The sequence below is a fragment of the Varanus komodoensis genome, unplaced genomic scaffold (genome assembly GCF_004798865.1).
Source record: "Varanus komodoensis strain SLA01 unplaced genomic scaffold, ASM479886v1 scaffold6_2, whole genome shotgun sequence".
In the NCBI taxonomy this organism is placed as follows: Eukaryota; Metazoa; Chordata; class Lepidosauria; order Squamata; family Varanidae; genus Varanus; species Varanus komodoensis.
In genome coordinates this window covers 15,667,339-15,687,633 of record NW_025336346.1, presented here as the reverse complement: position 1 = coordinate 15,687,633, position 20,295 = coordinate 15,667,339, and the positions used below count along the sequence as shown (strand labels likewise).

The window sequence follows — 20,295 nt, the reverse complement described above, 5'->3', positions numbered from 1 at the left end:
CTTGACTTCTGTAACGTGCTCTATGTGGGGCTGCCCTTGAAGATGGTCCGGATACTTCAATTGGTTCAAAATAGAGCTGCCAGGCTGCTGACAGGGACTGGGCGTTATGTTCACATGACTCCAGTCCTCCCTCAGCTTCACTGGCTTCCCATTGATGTCCGGGCCCAATTCAAGGTGTTGGTGATGACCTATAAAGCCCTAAACGGCTTGGGTCTTGGCTACCTGAAGGAGCGCTTATGTCCATATACACCTGCCCGCCCCCTGAGATCTGCGGGAGAGGCCCTTCTCTGGGAACCCTCCGTGAAGGAAATTAGGAGGGTAGGTACTCGGAGGAGGGCTTTCTCTGTGGTGGCGCTCAATCTATGGAATGCGCTCCCCAGAGAGGTCTGCCTGGTGCCGTCATTATTTGTTTTTCAGCACCAGGCAAAGACCTTTTTATTCAAATGTCATTTTAATTGCTAATATTATTTGCTTATTTTATTCTTTGGCCAGGGCGACTTATTTTATATTGTTAATCCATTTTATATTTTTAATGTATTATATTTTAATTGATGTTTTGTGAGCCACTCCGAGGCTTCGGCGAATGGGGTGGCATAGAAATTTTCTAAATAAATAAATAAAATAATAAATCTCTTTCTTTAGATTTAATCTATTCAGGGATGGGATTTTCTGCACCAGTAAACACTTTCTGAAATCTTAGAGTGATCTGGAACTAGATTAAAAAACTAAAAACTAAAACACCCTGTGATATACTGTTGAAATGACTAAGAATTGGAGGAAAATCTTAACCTGGCTTCAAAAAGATTGCACTGTCAGTGCCAGATGGACCTCACTGGGGAATGGTCATGGGGCCACAACCCTGTTCCATAAGTCTATCTTTTGAACCTCCCTTGGAGGTGGCTCATGAAAAAAGCTTCAAATGTTGATTGTAGTGTATGAGTAGATTAATGCTAGGAAAGATGTTCCATCATATATTGCAGTCTCAATATATATAAGGATTCATATTTCAAAGCCAATACCATGAATTGGGCTTGCACAGGCAGCCAGTGCAGTCAGGCCGTAACTGGCATTTGCTCGTACCTTCTGATGCCCACTACCAGTTTGGCCACCACGTTTGCACACGCTTCAGCTTCTAACCCATTCTGAAGGGCAGACTCAACTGGTTGTCAGAGCAGACCATGCTTAAGCCAAAGTATCTCTGTCCAGATAGGATGCAACTGAGGCTCCAGCTGAAGCTGGTAGAAGAGAAGCAGTTACACTCAAGCTACCATATTATATTGATTTATACTGTTCTTATTTATTTATTATTGTGAGCCGCCCCGAGACTTCGGCAAATGGGGCGGCATAGAAGCCTACTAAATAAATAAATAAAAAATACCTGAGACATAGCTGAAAATTATGGCTTCAACTGATATGATGAATCCTGCTATGAACATTCTCCTTTAGCAAGAGTGCAACCAAATCCAGAATAAGAGGAGGACCATCCACCCTGTTAGTAGAACAACTCACTAACAACATCTCCTGGCAAAGGTCATCATACAGGGCTACCAAGGACATTTTATGCCACAAACTGTCCTGAACCCCAATGGAAAAAAGATCCAGATAAACAGTGATATCCAGTGGTGCCTGATCTCTGTTTGTATCATCCCCTGTGGGCCCTCCTGGGCACTTGAACCTGCAGCTGCTAGGTTCAGACTGCAAATGTATAGCAAAAGAAAACCCAAACACTTCTCGTGTCGATAGATAGCTAGATAGCTAGATAGCTAGATAGCTAGATAGCTAGATAGATAGATAGATAGATAGATAGAAGCTTTATTGCAGTCAAAGACCAGTTCCAGTCAATAAATATATTTTTAAAAAAGAAGAAAATACTTTAAAAAGATTTTAAAAAGAAGAAAATACATAAAAGGTTGTCTGTCTTAAGACCTCACTTGCATTAATAAATACTTCAACACAGTATCAGTCATCTTAAGTCAGTGACATCCCCAGTCCTTGTCCTTGTCCAACTAGGTGGGGCCACACTCCCTCAGGATCTGTCTCCGGATACCCATCCCAGTTGTGAAGAATTTAGCGACACTGTATGTTATGGTTGGGTCTTGTCAATAGAGGTGAATAGAGAAATCACAATAGGGGCACAATGGAGAAATGAGCTAATGCATGTCTACTCAAAATGAATGATTATATGGCTCAGGAGCAACCATGAACAGCAAGTTCTGAGGGCATCAAAAACCTATCCCTTTGCGTGCGCTTGTAGTAGTAGTCATCACCCTCAGAAACACATTAAAGCACTCTTTTTGAGCCACAAATTTTAGTTTGAGCAATAACCCACATTTCACAGGGAAGGAAACTGAATGGAGTGATTTTAAGCCCCCAAGTACAATATGGGTCAGGGCATGTGCTCGCTGTCTGCAGCAATCCATGTACCCCATAGTTACTCCTAGGAGGAACACATGTACACTCACACGTGGAGAAATGGCACGTGGGTCATTGTGGCATGCCTTGTCATAATTGTGGCCAGCTGTCTCCCCCTTGCCAACCCTCCTCCCCTTACTAGGCACACAGCAATGTTCCAGGCCTGCGCACACACCACAAACCTGCATCAGGGGACAGCAGCCACAAGCAGCCCCCAGCAGTGCACCTCAGAAGTGGCTAACAGGGGCTTTTTCGTAAGTCAAGGCTGGGCAACACATGGACTCTGGGCCACACGTGGCCTTAGCATCCTGGCCCTTGCTGCAGCCCACACCCTCCCAACATGGATGGGATTTTAAAAATAGCATCCATAGTATCTTTGGAGTGCAAATGGGTCAAATTTGCAAAAAAAGAAAAAAAAAAGCCCATTTTTACCTGTTTGGTGCTCCAGAGCTGCTACTGATGCCATTTGGGGAGAGCCTGGGGAGGCGAAAGCCCCTCAAGACCGTCTCTAGTTCCCGGCCCCTGCTCTAACTGAAGATTTGATTAGCTGAACTCGCCTTCATTTCTTACACAGTTGACAGCCTTTTCAAAGAAATATAAAATATAGACATGTACTTAGTTTGCCAAAGTAAAACCCTAAACAGCATTTTAGTTTTGGGGGCTGGCCTCAAACACCTCTGTAGGTCAATAGAGTGAAAAATGACCACCAAGAAAGTCTGTCCAGCTGGCCTGTGTCTTCCATTTTGCAACACACTCTCAACAGGTTCAAATGGAAACACATGGACTGGTACATATGTAAGCTTTAAGGATAATACTGTCTGAAAATTTCACACCCAAGCTAGAGAATGAGCTCTCTGTGTTAAATCTTTAAGAAACTGGTGCCAAAGTAGTCTTAGCATCGTTTTTTAAAATAACTTATGAAGCTTTCTGTGTGCCACGAGAAGTTCTCTTCATTACAGACTTGCATAATACATAAATGTAGCCAGTATGACATGTAATTATCCTGAATTACATTAATCCACTCTGGCTTTTCACAGAACTTCGGGAAAGTAAGCTTATAATTTGAAGGAAGTGCCCACTAGGAACCCCTATAGCATTAAGGGCTAGGCTCCCAAGGTTAGCACGATTCCATGCTTATGGCATAGCACCAGCACTGCAATTCAGCTCTAGGGCTGGAAACAGGTTGAAGCAAAGTGAAGGCAGTGGGCTGCTCCCCCCACCCCCGCCACTGCTGGTCATAAAGCATTGCTTTTCTGGGTACAAAATAGTTTTAACCTTGTCAGGCACTCTCAGACATTACTCTTCAAACATTACTCTTACATTCTTGGATTTATTGGTAGGTATTTCCTAAGATCCAGGAAAGATTTTTTTGTAAAGTCAAGGGATAGCCAGGTTACTATGCTATATCAGGAAACCTTCTGTTATGAGGTTCTGTACAAAGCTCTGTATTCAGGCTGGGCTTAAGAATTTCAAGTTCAGGTTTAAGTCCTCCTTCATTCATAAAGCTTACTGGGCGACCTTGGGCTAGTCACTAATTCTCAGCCTATTCAACCTCACCTGATTGTCATGAGCATAATAAGAGCTAAGGAGAGCCACATAAAGTATTACCTTGAAAGAAAGGTGGGGGAAAATCGAACAACTTTTTTCTTTATATAACACTATCAGTATCTTTGTTAGTTTGCATAGTAGCATAAATGAAATGGACAGATCCCTGCCCCAAGACACTTGTAATCAGTGCTTTTTTTGTAAAAAAAAAAAAAAAAAGTGCCGGAACTCACATCTTGGGGTCACACTTTTACTCTAAAAAAGATTTTCAATTCACCAACTTTTTTTGAAATAAAGAACTTATTTACCTTTTGCATGTAGCCAGTCACTCTACACACATATAGACATAATGCGCGCCGCCAGCAGTAAGCACTCAGCGTGCGGCCACACGACCGATCCCAAGCCAAGCAGCGCCCTCACAGTCAGCGCGGACACACAAGCAGCCCGCATGCACTATTTTAATGATTTTTGCCGCCGACCTGCTGCGCCCAACAGGGCTATTCAACATCACTTGGAAAAATCCGTCAAAAAATGGTGCTGGAACGCTGTTCCGGTGTGTTATATGACAAAAAAAAAAGCCCTGCTTGCAATCAAAACTACAACGGTGGGGCACAACAAATGGAGAGGAGGAAAAGGAGGAGTGAGGGCTATGAGCTTTTAATGTAAACAGGTGCACGGATACATCCTTAGGCTTATGGTGCAATCTCGTATTCGTCTGGGAACTGGCTCTGGAACTATAGACAGAGGATGTTAATGCCACTCCGCTGGCAGAGGAAGAACCTGCTGCTGGTTGGGTAGAACCTGTTCCAAGGGAGGCCTGCATTGCGCCCTCCGAAAGCTCCACTGGCATTGAGGCTCACCCGCCCACTGTGTTCCTCCGATGGTGCAGGGCTGATGGGCGTGTTGCGGGATTCACAGTGCCTTCATTTCACCGACACAGCCACACATTTGGCTTGCAACCACACTAGCCCTGGGGTTGGTATAATTAGCCCTCCTACATGCACATACACACACACTGTAGTAAATGAAGGGGGAAATTAACAATTATCCCCTTCCCACCTCTCCCATGGACCACCACAGTGTACCAACAAGAATATAGACTGGCCGTTGCTCACCCAATCATGGCATGGTGCAAACCCCCAAGAGAGAGATGCTCAGCTTGTTTCAGTTGGACTTAGAACATTAGCATTATCCCTTCAACGCTAAAATGCTTTGCTATTTTTCAAATTTAATCACTGGCATTTTGCACTGTCTGAAAGAATCTCTCCATTTTAGTCCATTTATTAATTGAACACTAAACCATGGAAACAATGCCTATTTAATTTTTTCTTATTCCTCCCTCCCCTTTTTCAAATAGAGCTCCCTGTAATGTTTTGTGAATTCATTTATTATCTCCACTTGTCTGATATCCTTAAAGCTGTTTCTCTTTTAGTCAAGTGATAGGGAATACATTATACTGCCCTTGAAACAAAGTATTCCAGTCTGAAGAATGTAATTGGTGTGATTTACTACTTTTTAAACATACAGGCAAGAGTCTCCAAGATACTGCGCTTAGGAATTGTAGACAAAGAAGAACTTACTGGACCTGAGCAGAACAGTTTTCGTTTTGTTACAGAAGGAAGATAGACCTTATCTCTCTCTAAGTGCATTTCTGTTTATAATGTACTATAAAACCTTAAAGTGTCTATTGCTCAGGTAATTGAAAAAAGAATGTGCCAGAATGAACAGATACTAAATTAACTACTGAATGCATTTAAAAGGACAGGGTTTCCTGTGATAAAGCCCTTGTTTCTATGCCCAAGTAAATTTCACCCCTTACAGCACCATCCTATACATGCATTCCACTGCTCAATTTTTAAACTCTTTAATTTGAGGAAGAAGAGGACTACCACATTTTTCACTTATTTTGATTTTAATATCTGGCCCTGCTCTCTCGCTCAGATGCATACATTCTCCGTTCCTCTCTTCCTGTGTGTGGGTGTGCATAAATATACTAGCGGTGGCGGCGGCAGCTGAATGGCTTATGAAAGAAACAGCTGGGCATGGTGCACATTCATTACCACTTGCTTGTAATCCGTTCCTGAAGAGGGCATTTTCCATTTACCAGGCAATGTACATACTGCCAACAGGCCTTAGGGAATGTGCATAAGTGGGGCGTATTCTGTATGTGTATGTTCTCTCGGCAGCATAGTGCCCCTGGTGTTGCCTTTCATACAGAGGTAGACACCATGCTGTCTATGGGCCCCATGAGGTCTTCTGTCTAAGTTTATTTGGCCTGTTGCTCCTTCTCCTTCCGATCACCTGAGTGGCAAGAGAAGAGGGCCATGGCTGTGGCTTCCTTTTCCCTACTGATAAGCTGAACTCTGTGTGCATTGGCAGCGGAAGGCTGGGTGGGGGTGCTATAGAGGCAAGGAAAGCTTAAGCCTCCTCTCTTCCTGCTCCGTATCCTTATGAAAATCACCCCATCATTTAGAAAACTCTGGATAGCACAGGAACAGTTTTCAGAGGATTGCAAGTTGATTCCTCCTTTGCAAACACACATATGCTGTGGGGAACAGTGGACAATGGCAGGGATTGGCAGAGAAGAGCTGAGCAGAGAGGAAATGGGGACTGCACTGTGAGTCATCTGAAGAGTAGGATCCATGGTGCCGTCCAGTTCTCTCTTTCCCACTGTTCAGCTGGGTGAAAGCATGGCATAATTGGAAAGTGAGGGTAGAGGTGTACAAGACGAGGAAATCTATCCCATTCAAACACAAACCTCCACAGTGTTTCTGAACTGGAGCTCAGAAACAGACTGCGTTGTTGTTGTTGTTGTTGTTGTTGTTGTTGTTGTTATTTTTCCATCTAGATTCCAGAAAACTGTATGGAATAATTGTGTACACTGAGAACCAGGATCTGCGTATGTGTAGTGCCATTTGCACAAATTGTGATTTTTGCAAAACCTGTCTTTTGAGCAAATGGGGTCTGGATCTTTAAATAAATAGGTTTGCACTGTTTTAATACAGTATCACATTTGCAAGTTGTTTATGTAAGTTGGGTATAGCATATTCTATTGGTAAATACCTTTCTCAGTTCTATCAATTCACTGCTTTGTTGTTAGCTCACCATATTCCCTACTTCGTAGAGAACTTGCAATTGTCATTTTCTTCTAAGCTTTTGTTTAAAAAAAAAACTGAGGAAATTCATGCAAATTGCAGTACCCAATATTTGAACCACTGGGCACCTTGAGTTGCACAAAAATCAGGCTCAACCACTTGTACAGATTTCCTGAGCTTACTTTGCAAAAAGAAACACACAAACTGTACTCATTTGAAAGCTAGAAATCTGCATAGAACCTTGACTTGTGTCAGATTGAGTTGGTGCCAGCATGGAGAAAACTGAACAGCTCCATGGACAGAGTCAGGAAATTATGCCAGATTTTCACCCCCAAACAGATACTTTTCACATCCCTAGTTGATGTTTGTATATTTATGTATGAACCATATCTATTTTCTCTCTGTCTTTCTCACACACATAACATACAGTCCATCCCTCCATCCCTCCAGCCTGCCAGCCAGCCATCTTGCCCATTTATTCACAAACTGTGTGCAGATGAATGGGGTTGTATGGCTTATATGGGAAGGAGAAATTATCACCATCCCACACTTTTTCTTTCTCACATCTCCAACTATCTGGTCATCCACCTTATTTGTGTATTGAATATAATGTACAGGTATGTGCTGTATGTATGTGAGAAGGAAAGTGAACATGAATGGACACACGCACATGCTCCACAGGCCCCACTCAGTACCCATCCATTCTGAGCAGCAGGGAAGAGGAGTGTGGTTGTGGAGGCTCCATGCAGGACCCAGTCCCTTTCACTGTGGCTCAGGGAGAAGTTTAATCCTTCCCACAGTTGCAATCCCAGTGGGAATTTCCTTCTGAGCACCACTGTTAAGCTTAAGTGCAGTTGCAGAGGCCATGTTGGCCTTTTGAGGTCTCCAAGCCCTCTTGAAGATTATGCCTCCTGAATGGACAATCTGCAGAACCCTGTCAAGAAATGTACATCATGCACAGACTGTTAGAAAGCATGTATGTTGACCAGGTAACGTGGGCACAATGTCATTTTCGTGGACATATCATACGCACAATCTCCAGGCAGTGTAGTGAATATGACAGTGGCAGATTCTTATGCACATTAGCCATCCCTAAAACTCACACACACAATACATGAGAAAAAGAGAGGGACTACTTGAGCATAAAATAACTATTCATTCTGTTGGTTCATCGCTATGGAGGATCTGTTCAAAACAACTGTACCAATTTGCATATTTGTTTTCCACATTTCTGTACTGCCCAATAGCCAAAGCTCTGCGGTGTTAAATGCCACTGCAGTCTGAAATGATATAGCAGGCAAGCATGGAAACAGGAAAGCATTGGCAGGAAAGAATGGAAATTCTGGATTATTGTCCCACTGAGCATGGGATGAAGAAAACTAGCACGTTCAGTGGACCACGGGATGTGTTCAGAGTTTCTAGTGCCAGACCACTTCCTGTGAGAGCCGGGCTGGGTACAATGGAGCAACGATGAGGCTGACACTGAGACCTGAGGGAGGTCTGTGGCACAGAGCAGCAGCTACAGATTCTCCTCATGGCTCAGATAAGGGAGCTCCCCGAAGGGGAGCTGTTTCTCCTGCATTTCAAGGCTGTCTGCAAAATGTGCCTATGACGAATGGATCACCTGAACAGAATTTTGTACCTGCAGTGGGGTTTTGTGTTCTTGGGACAAGTCTGTTCCTTAGCAGGCCATTTTACCTGCAGCCTCACAAACCACGGTCTGTAGCTTTTTTGCTGAAGCAGCACCTGGCTGAGCACAGTCAGACCTGGTGTGGGGCGATAGGTGTCAGATGTGGGCAGGATATCTCCCATCCCAGTAAGATGGCGAGGGTTTTATTCAAAGACCTTCCTTTAGGTCTGCGTGAAGGCAATTACCTGATAAAACCAACAATATGAAAAAAAGCCTTTCAAAGCAACATAAACTGGTTTTAGCATATGATGTTTACTATAGCACATAGAGACATGGGGGATTTGTATCCTTTGGTAAGCCAATGCTCAAACTGAGATGTAGATGATGAAAGTATGCCATTGTGTGTTTTCAACAGAGAGATAGTGTTTCAATTTGTAAACATTATATGTTTAACTCTTACCCTCGCAAACTGCAGACTTTTAAAGACATTAAGTCTGCCAAATTATAGCCACTTATTTTGGCTTGATCTATTTTCAGCTAAGAGCCATGGAGAGGGGCTGCCAAACTTGTTTCTTTTCATTACCTGTTCTATGTCTGGCTTAAAGTTTAGATTTTAGAAAATGGAAAAAAGCTGTTTGTGAAATCACAAGGCTCTAGAGCTCTTAGTTTCCTCTTAGTATCAACGTTTATTTATTTAGTTTTGGGCTGGGTTTCAAACGGCCGAAATTGGAAACAGAGAAGGTGACTCTGAATACCATTTATCTGTATGTAAGCGAACATTCAATGTACATTTAATTTAAAAAATTGCTGTTTCCTACGAGAGGGAGATATTTTTCACATTGTTAAAACATTTTTAGAGGTCACTAGGTGGTCATGTCACCAGCAGGGAGTTCTTGTTTGGCAGGCGGCATTAGCAGTTAGTAACAAATGCCTCCCATGATCCTGTGTTCAAAAGAAGTTGCTTTGCAAGGAACAAATGCTTACAACCTGAAAACTGAAGTATAAAAAGTAGCAACAAGGGAAAAATATTTGGAAATGTAAAACAGCATCTTTAGTGGCCAAATTGGACTGTTCAGGGACTTGAAGATTACATGTCTGCTCTAAACCTCAGTTTAGAGTTTACAGAAGCAATAATATTTTAACTACCTCACTTGGAAGTCACTTCATTACCAGCTTTTGGACCACTGTTATTTTGTGCTCTGCTACACACGCTGAGGTCTGGAATATGATTTTTCTTGCTGTAATACTTATGAATTTATCAGTGACCTTCAATAGATTCCATTTCCCCTTGTTTCAGTTTTGGACACATTCTTGAAGCAGATATTAAAACAAGAAAAGCACAACGTGAGGTTAAAATGTGTGTCATTTGCTTCCTTGAAAACAAATGGCTAATTCCAAGACTTTAGAAATCACACTTATAGAAAAGACATAAATTCAATTACAGAGAATGTCTGGGGAGCTGACATTCTTGTATGTGGAGTATTTCTTGATTTACTGGGAATAATCCAGATTAGTTTTCTTTGAATGTAATTATCGTACTGTGTAGCAGGTCAGTTTAACTGGCTACTGTGGAAGTAATTGTTTTGAACAGTCTATCCAAGGTTAGAATAAGGAATGCTGCCTTCAGTTCAGCCATTGGTCTAGCTAGCTCAGTATGGTTGATTGACACTGGCATGCTATGTTTTCAGATAGGAGTCTTTCCCAGTAGTGTCAGAAGATGCCCTTTACTCCCCCATTTGCTCTGGAGGGTGCCCCAACTTTCTGGTGCCAATTCTGATTGTGTGAAACATTAATTAGTGGGTATTAGACTTCATTGTCAAATACCCATTCCTCTCAAGTGTTTCTTTGTGGCTCTACATATTCAAAGAAGATTAGCTTCAGGTCTGGAGTTATGCATGGCAAGTGTTGCCTTTCCTCTTCATTGGTCTTCCAATGAAGCAATACAACATTGCAGACATTGCTTTTGTAGGCCCTAGAAAGAAGCTCAACAAAACCAAGTAGCCTACTCTTGGCTCTGTCAGAATTATTCTCTCTCAATCTACTACTGAAAAGTTTACAAAAGCATTTCAGTATCAGCAGCCAAATAGGAGTTGATCACTAGGAGATACTATACTGCGGTTGACAAGTGCTGTGATATTGTACTCCTGGCAACATCCCTCTAGTCTCCAAAGCACAATCCAAGGCATCTGTTTTGCTCCAGGAAGATCCGATCCAACACAACTAATACTTACCAGGGAGATCTTGAAGGGCAACAAAAAGCTGTAGAATACTATTTGTACATCCAATAGATGGCTGTCCCCATGGAATTCCCATATGTAAATCCTTAGCATCAGTCAGAACAATTGGAGAACTGTTTTTTCAGTTGGGTTGTGTTTAGTGGCTGAAATTGAGTGGGTCTAATGTTTAAACTATTGTTTAATCTGTTTATAAGGTATCTGTACATTAATGTTTTTGTTATTGCTTTCAGCATCCTGCAGTGAGTTACAAATTTAAATAATGGCTCTGTCCTATTCATGCCTTTGCAAAATGCTGCTGCATTGGTTTTAGAGTGACTTACTATAGTAGGACTGCAGTTTAAGAATAATATATCTGGCTTGGATTAGACTGAACTAATAATGATAGTAATAGTAATAATACAGTGAATCAGAACATGATAGAAATTACCCGTCTTTTGTCCAAGTACATAGAAAGAGAAAGTTCAGCCGAACAGCTTTGACATAGTTTGTGGTAGACTTGTCCTTAAAGAAGAACTTGAATATTTCTTAGAGAAAAGGATGCCTCATTTCACTCTGTGTGCAGGCATGCAACATTTTAGAGGCAATGCTGTAGCATGTGCAGCATCTCTTTGCAAACCTTGTATGTCTATAGATGGATGTAGGTAACAAACCTCTACACCACTTCCACCAGACATTAGTCTTGCATAAGTAATAAGATTCCTCTCATCACTTGGCAGATTGCTGCAAATGACAAAGTTACCCCAAGGTGTTAACCAAAGAATGGCTCTAGTAGGAACTCCAAAGTTTACAGTATTTTCTCAGTTTCTTTTTTCTCCGATGTGCCATCTTTTCCAATCCTTTATCGATATACAACATAGCTTGTCTTATTTTGGTTAATGTTGCAGATGTCTGTTTTTAGTCACCTCTGTGCTGTGATTAAAATGAATGCTGCTTCCTTTCATTAACCTAAGAGGCTTTTGGAACATTCTTTTTCTTTAAAATACTGTGGCATTCCAAAAGTGTTGTTTACCTTAGGGGAAAATAACTTGTTAACTTGTTTCTGCAGTTACTCTTGTGGCAAGGATGCCAAAAAGCTTGAGGGGTATCCTATTATGTTTTCCCCATTGGTGGGAGGCTCTTTGATCCAGCAGACCCTTACTTGAACAGAAACTGATGGGGAAGGGGTGATTTTTTCACATTCCCATTTATTACCGTCCTCTGTATCACCTTCCACATTGTGCCAATGGGGTTTACAAGCTCTGGAGCAGCGCAGAGGGCTGCAGAGCAAAGGGGGAATCAATAAGAATCATATCTCTCTTCTTTAAACTGGTGGATCATAGACCCTTCCATCAGTGGAGGATATAACATTAGACACGATCCCTTGTTTATGTAAAACTAGGCTATTCATATCAGCTTTAGAGGTTGGTCATATGAATCCAAATTCATCCTCTTCTCAGGAAACATGTTCCTGCTATTGATTTATATTTTCAGTGGAAGGGGGTAGCATCTTGTAGCTCATGTGGTCATGGCATATTTACAAATAAAACATTCTGATGTAAGTCAGGAAAATGGGCTAAACTTCAGATACAGGAATGGCCATAGATCAAGGCTAGTAGTAGTCCTTTTCTTCAACTGCAAGAACCTATTTATGAACTTTTGCTTGTCTCTATTTTTTTGGCAGCCATATTCCTGTTCTTTCCTTTTCTTAGGAGAACAATCAGCTCATTCATAAAGTGATCGGTAGGTTGTGGTGGAAGTGATGCATTTATTGCTCCGGTACTGTGGGCAATTTGTTGTAAGACTGGCATACATTTGATGTGAATTATGAACATGGCATCCTTGACAGGGCAGTATCCACAAAATAACAAAATAATGTATCACTCATGAGCAAATAAATGATCACATAATAATGGAAACAACTCATGAATCTACAGGCTCTGCCCCTGTCAACACTGTTTCCTTTGGGCTGTTGCACTGATATTTAAAACATAAACTGCTATTTCTGATCACCTGCTCAGTGTCTTTATTCAAGTGTGCCAAGTAAACAGATGTCTGTATTCCCGGTAGGATTTTATTTCACATAGCAACATCATCAGGCTCTTTAGTAATTGCCCTCCTCCTCCTCCTCACAACTGTTCATCCCAGGATGTAAAGATGGAAGGTTGCACTAGCATGAACTGCTAGGCCACCTAATACTCTACATCTGAGAATGCTACCCATCACAACTAGATCTCATGCCTGTCGTGATTTTTTCCAGATGGCGTTTCTTGCTATAGTGTGCTAAACACTGTGCAGAAACTTACTCGTAGGTTTTGGTGAGAACAGTGAAATCCAAAACCTTGGCCAAAAATTTTGGTAAAGAGCAAGTCCATTAGTTCAACAAGGACAAATGGACTTGAGCACAGCCACTACAACAGACTTTCATCTCGCTTGGTACTGTAGCATGCAGTAAGATGCTATTTTATGTTTGGCAGTAAATTCAATCCAATACATATTTTAGTTTTGGCTGCCAAAAGCAGGACATTTTTGAAAGCCATTTTCTTTTTATTGCATCATTAATCTTAAGTTATGATTGTGATCCTCTTGAGTGTTCTGACTGTAGGTAAGAGAAAAATTCAGATGGTGGGGTCAGAATTCCATAAATATTTGGCAGCAAAGTCCAGGTTAAAAAAAAGTTTTGGTGAATAATATCTCAGCCAGCTTCCTATGTTTCTGAGCAACCAATAGTTCCTAATGGGAAAATGTATGCATAAGTTTTTTTTTTTTACTTGTGTGTTTGCATGTGTGTGTGGGGGCAGGGGGAGGTGTTGGTCTTAAGTGCATCTTTCTAATAGTAAGGGTGAAAAAGTACGTGTACATAAAGTTTAATTGAAAATGTCTGTTATCTCTTTGACAATGTCTGAAAGAACATCAGTTGCAATTAAATAATCTTAGTGCTAAACACAGGTAATGCAACAGGAAGTATCTACAGATAGGGCCAGTCTATTATGAGAACACTGTATTTTCTCACAACTACAGTTCAGGACAATCTATTTCCTAGTGCCTGTTTTTGTCTGCTTGAGACATTCACCAGTTCCAATCATTCTCCTGAGGTTGTGATCTGCGGACCCCCTTTTTCCAAAATCTTTACATCTGCCTTTTGTAAAAGCTGGTTTCTTAGTCTGTAACAAATTTGGGAAACATTTACCCACCAAAGAAGATCAATGAGTAAGCTGCCCTACTCAAATTTGAATCATATGACATGCATGCTCCTGGAAATGCCTGCAGCCACTCCTTTAACAAGGAAGTCATAATTAGTCAACATGAATCTGGTATCTGACTTCTTTTCATGCCTATCTTTAAAGTACTAATTAAGGAAATATTTGTGTGCTGTTGACTGAACTCCTCCTCTCCTTGATTCTTGAAATAACTTGGATCTGTTCCACATTTTCCTCACCTCCTAGCAATGCTTCAGATCTGTTGCATTTGACACCATTCAACTTTTAAATTAATGCTAGGATAGTTTGCCTAAGACAAGAGGAAGGATTTTCTTTCTATAGTGGTTTTATTTTAAGAGCATTTATAGTAGTAGCCCCTCTTCACCCTAAAAGTTGAAGAAGTTTAAAATCCAGCCAGTTGGCTATAGGTGCCTTTAGATGGTTATGCATTTTGCGTACCATTTATCTAAATACCTTGGTCAGAGAACAACTTCAAGAATATCCACTTAGATTTTAAAAAATTGAATAGCAGATTTCCAGTGCTGCCGCATGATACTTAACAGCATGCTACCATACGGAACTGCAAGCTGTTTTTTTTCAAAACTGCACGCGCAAAGGCGAACAAGTTGTGCATATGTGTGAATATGTATATATGTGAACATGTATATGTGTGAATTTGCCTCGTCATCTTTGCTTGGACCAGGGCACTTGGCCAATAATGGTATAAATAATTTCCTCAAGTCTGGTAACGACTTTGTACTAGGCTCACTTGTGTATGGATATTGCAGCCACCACCTTTTTAGATTCCATCCTGCCCAAATTATTTGTATATGAATCTAATTGATACGAAAGTGTGTTTAATTGAGTTTCATGACTTCATCTTGCAGGCAAATGTTATAGTTCTAACAGCACCAGCAGATGGAACTTCTGTGGGCTGAAATGCATATACAAGTTCTTGAGAAACAGTTGAGGAAAATGTGGCTGTTTTTCTACTCATAGGGAAAGGTGATCAGCATATATTACACCATTTTTACCAGTTAAAATAGCTACCTGTATGGACTAGATCTGCCTCTGCATGCTCAAACGTATGCAAAGTTGCTTGAGCATGTGACGACAGGCCTATTCCACATATTCCTGGGTGATACTGCATAACTAAATCCTTTTCAGTCTGGTTCATGGTCTGCTTCTCAGATGGGAATGGCCACAGTCAATATAGCAGATGGCCTACACTAGGTGTGGGATAGGGAATGCATTCCTTTTGCTTCCATTGCATCCCTCAGAGACTGGCTGACTGTTAGAGATGGGGAAAATGGAAGACCAAGGGGAAGAGAAATGGAATATTCTTGATGAAAGCCTGGCTGATTGCCTGGAATATTAAACATGAGAAGTCCACACTGGTGTGTGTTGTTACAAGTCCTACTTTTATATAGTAATAGTGAATTAAATTCTCTGGCTGCTAAATGAACACCATTCAAATTGCCAGAGAGATAACGGTATGGGAACCAATAAAAAGCAAATTGCTTTAGGAACAGATCAATGGAACATCATCACTGGCCATGGAATGCTTGCTGACCTGGGGGATGAGAAGAAGAGACTGAAGGAGGGTGGCTTGGCTGGAAATCCGAAGAGGCATGCTCTATAGCGCAAGCCACACTAATTTAAATACTTGAACTTTTTAGAATGCATCAGCAGATTGCATTAGAGTCTGCAAAACATACTGTGCAGTTTCTGCCTACTGCTGGTGGCCTGTCTCAGCACAATCCTAACCCTGTCTACTCTGCGCTCGTACTGAATTTAGTGAAACATACTCCCACTTTGTGATTGCAACTTAGGCTTTTTTTCTGGGGCAGGTTCATAGGTTTCTGTTGTATGTATGCTTTTAATTTAATGACACTGACTTTTATTTGTGTCATGTCAGCAATGACCAGTCTATGATTATAAGCAACATAGAATTTTGTTTCCTTCCTGTCAATTATATTGGGGTGGGCAATATGGGGCTGCATGCATCCTTTGCCACCACCTTCTTTTCTGTTGTGAAAAAACCCCAAAAGAAATGTGTGGGCGAGGGAAAAGAAAGGGTTGTGGCTTGCAGCAGAATTTGGTGACAGACCATACAGGAGCCTATAAAGTACCATATTTGAACTAATATGACTTCCCTCTATGAGGAACCAATTGAGATGCTGGTTTTGACCTATACACCATTGCATGTGTCAGGACTACCACCTGATCACACACTTCCCCCAGTGTGAATCCAGCCATAGATCGCACGCATTGCTAAGGCCTGTCCTAAGTTGCCTCTTCAGAGAGGAGCTGGAAGAACGGTAGCCTTCTCAGTGGCAGCCCCCGAGTTATGGAATAAACTCCCAGCAAGGCCTGTCTGGCAGCAGCACTATCTTTTGGGTGCCAGGTCAAGACCTTTCTCTACTCCTCAGGCTTCTGGCCACATATAATGATATATTTAACCAGATCATCAGATATGCATGCTTATGTATGCCTACTTCGTTTATATGTTTGTAGCTAAACCATTTTATATTATACATAATACAGTATTTTAAAGGTTTACTCTTCCTAAACTGGACAAAGGGCTTTGGCTATGGGGAAATACAGAAATGTAAAAAGTTAAATGAAAAGACAGTGCTAGGAACTGGCAGTCCAGCCTGTGGTAAGCCTAGGGAAAATGGGGCCCAGCCTGCCTACAGTTGTCCACCCCAGCACTAAATGCTCCAAGTTCTTCTGTTTACAGTGTCACGATAGGCGCTTGCCCTGGCCTTTGGCCATTGTGTATCCTTGGTTTCTTTTGCTGTTCTCAAAACAGGGAGAAATGTGGCCACTCATCCAAGTCCAGCACAGAGAGGCGATACTGGAGTAGAACGGAGGAAGTGGAGAGAAGTTATCTATCTCCAATCTATATAGTTCCTGGGTTTTCTTTCACTGTTGTCTCCCAGTTTGAAATCCTTGTTTTGGAAAGTACTTTAGTTTCTGGGTAGCTGTAGAAAGGACAATGTCAGTATTTGATTTGTCCACAAAGATAATCCTGGCAAATAAAAAATTCAAAAGTGTTGTGGAAAATTGGTATTAAGCTCCCATTCTACAGGGGGATCAATAGATCTCTTTGTTGCTTTGGAATATTTAGAATATTCCGACATTTTGTTTTTGACTAATTCATAAAATCTCAGTTTAAGTTTATAAAAATAGTAGTTTTCCTCACAATGCTTATAGTTTAGAGAATCTTAAAATGGACTGAAAACTATATGCAAGGAATCAGACCATTCTTTCTACAAACAACTTTTATCTTTGTACTTTATAAACAAAAAAGCAATGCTGAAGGACAAGTAGCCTGACAGTGACGGATTACCTATCGTTTTGTTCATCCTGTTTGACTTAGCTGGACTTTAGGCTGAACTGCATTCCACACCAACAAAACCTTTGTATTATTATGTCCCTGGCTTCACCCTCTAGCATTTCTATTATGCTGTGCTGTTAATTTTTTGTATAGCATCCTATAGGTTGTGACAGGGTTATAAGCATATTTGCATCTCTGTGTCAGTGAGCAAGATGGCTATCTACCTGTAGGTGGTCTGGCTGTAAAATATTAAATAAGCAAAGAGAATGATCATTTTAAATAATTACAACATACGAGATATTTGTAAATTACAAATATCTGTAAAACTTGTAAATTACAAAATCTTTACAAAATGTATTTGCAACATAAAGTTCTGTTCGGAATGTGACCAACTTTGTAACTACAATGTTTTTGGCATTGCCATAGAGTAGCAATTGGTACCATGACCCCAGCTGCCTCCCAATTGCAAAAAAAGATTTCTTTAGCTCTCTTTGTGGAACTCTTTGGCCACTCTATAGGGATGCAGGTGGTGCAGTGGTTTAAACTGCTGTGCTGGTTGATCGAAAGGTTGCCGGTTTGAATCTGCACAACGGGGTGAGCTCCTGTGCGCCATCCCAGCTCCTGCCAGCTTTGCAGTTTGAAAGCATGCAAATGCAAGTAGATAAAAAGGTACCCCTTCGGTGGGCAGGTAACAGCGCTCTGTGCACTTCAGTGTTTAGTCATGCCAGCCACATGACCACGGAGACTGTCTGCAGGCAAACGTGGCTCCCTCAGCTAGGAAACAGAGATGAGCACCGCCCCCAAGGGTCAGACATGACTGGGCTTTAATGTCCAGGGGAAACCTTTACCTTAGCCACTCTATAGTGGCAAAACTTTAAATTTCATTGAAAACAGTTCAGCAATTTGTTTGACACTGTAGGGAGTACCTTAGACCAGGGGCCTGGCTTTGAAAAGGTGTCGCAGACCTCCACAAGTTGGCCACCCTGCTGTAGGAAATTGTTTTCAAAGCCCCCAAAAGAATACTAAATCTGTATCTGAATCCATAAATCCCTAAAGCAAGATACAGTCACAGTCTCCACATCTGCAGCTCAGTGGTAGCACATGTGCTTTCCATGCGAGAGACCCCAGGTAGGGCAAGGAGGCCACCTGCCTGAACCCTGGCAGAGCTGCTGCAAGTCAGAGTTAGGGGAATGCCTAGACAGAGCTGGAGTCTGATTCAGCATAAGGCAGCTCCTGATGCTGCTTGTTCCTCTGCCTATTGTGCTTGAATGATCCTGTGTTTGTAGCAGCAGTATGGCTGGAAATGAAATACCCAGCGCACTTGGGGGAAAGCACACTCTATCTAGGAAGTGAAATTGGAATTGCAAATTTCCCACCCAAAAACATGTTTCTGGGTGATTACTTGGGCTCGCCTAATAGTGTAGAATACTGCCCATGCATGTCTTGGCAAATGTTGTAAAAGCTTCATTGACTATATCTGAGACCAAGCTACACAATTATATTTGCAGGTACCTTCTGCATGTGAAAGGGCAGAGGTTAGGACCAGTAAGTGTGTGATAGTCTCCCTTCTGTGCATTCACTGACTGAAGGGAGGGAGTATGAGAGTTTATGTCAGAGAACTGTGTGGATTTCTATGTGGGCTCAGCTTCTGTAGTTCAGATTGGCTAAATTCTGCCATTTGCTACAGTGTATAGATCTAGAATAATCTCACTGCCAGCACTGACATTATCTTGTAGTGGACTCTTCCACAAACTATAAATGTCAGGCACTATTACAGGTGTGCATTGTGTCTGTGCATGTGTGTTTGAAACACAGGTGACCATCCTGTGTTTATTTTCTTAAAAATACATGCACATCTATTCTGGATTGATGGTATGTTTTAACATACCATTTTTTTTTCTGGGTAGAAGAAGCTGTTTCAAACAAGATCTCTCATCACTGCCTCTCTGAAATCACCTCCTACTGAACCTAAAGTTGAATACTGAGGGTCAGAAGGGAAAGAAAACAACCCTTAAAGAGACAAGATGATTGAGCAGTTTCTTGTCCATTCTGTTATGATCAGAACATGAAAACTAGAACATAGTTCAAATGTTCTTAATTACAGCACTGGTGTATAGGTGTGTTGCACGCAAATCCATTGCACAATTATAATTCTAAGTATTTCAGAACAAAGATAATCTTGCATGTGTAAATGTTAAAATTTGAAATCTGTATTTTTTTTTTCTTATATCAGTCTTCCATTTACTTACTTTGGTAACAGTCATAGTTCCTATGAATGAAGTTTAGAATATTGTTCTCGGAGTAACCTAGTGGGGAGTGAAACAGAAGTGTTTACATTATTCCCTTTTAAATGGACTGTGATGTGGGAAGGCAATACATTATTGTTAGAAGTTTCTGGAAGATTATTTAAGAAGGTTAAACTGCATAGCAGCAATCAAAAGAGAGCATTTGTCAGTGTTTAATTCTACACACTTTTTGGTGTGGTTAAAACCATTTTTGTGTGTTTTATTAGTTCCATCTTGAGCACATTCTACAGGCTGAATGACAGTTTAGGGTTATTAAATCTATTCTTAGTGTTCCTTTGTTTTTATCCGTGGCTAATGATCATGTGTGAACATATAATGAATATATAATTTTGTTTCTATTGTTTGTTAAAAATAGTCCTTTTGGCATGTTGTTAGGCCATGGCCTCGTTCCTTTGAGCGCCCAATGCAAGTGCATGGTCTCACACAGAAATATGCCCATTCACATATCTGTTTTCTCTTATATGCATATTGAAGGAATGGAAAATGTGCACACGCAGGGCACCACAGTTTCCCTTTCAGTAACTAGCTGTGGAATGAGAAGGAGGTTCTCC

The 20,295-nt window shown here is 41.3% G+C and overlaps 1 protein-coding gene across 1 annotated transcript in view; it reads left to right on the top strand.

Annotated features, from left to right (window-relative positions):
• Positions 1-20,295, top strand: part of ERC2 (ELKS/RAB6-interacting/CAST family member 2) — a 502,285-nt gene that overhangs the window by 420,352 nt on the left and 61,638 nt on the right. The gene's annotated exons all lie outside the window — the stretch shown is intronic.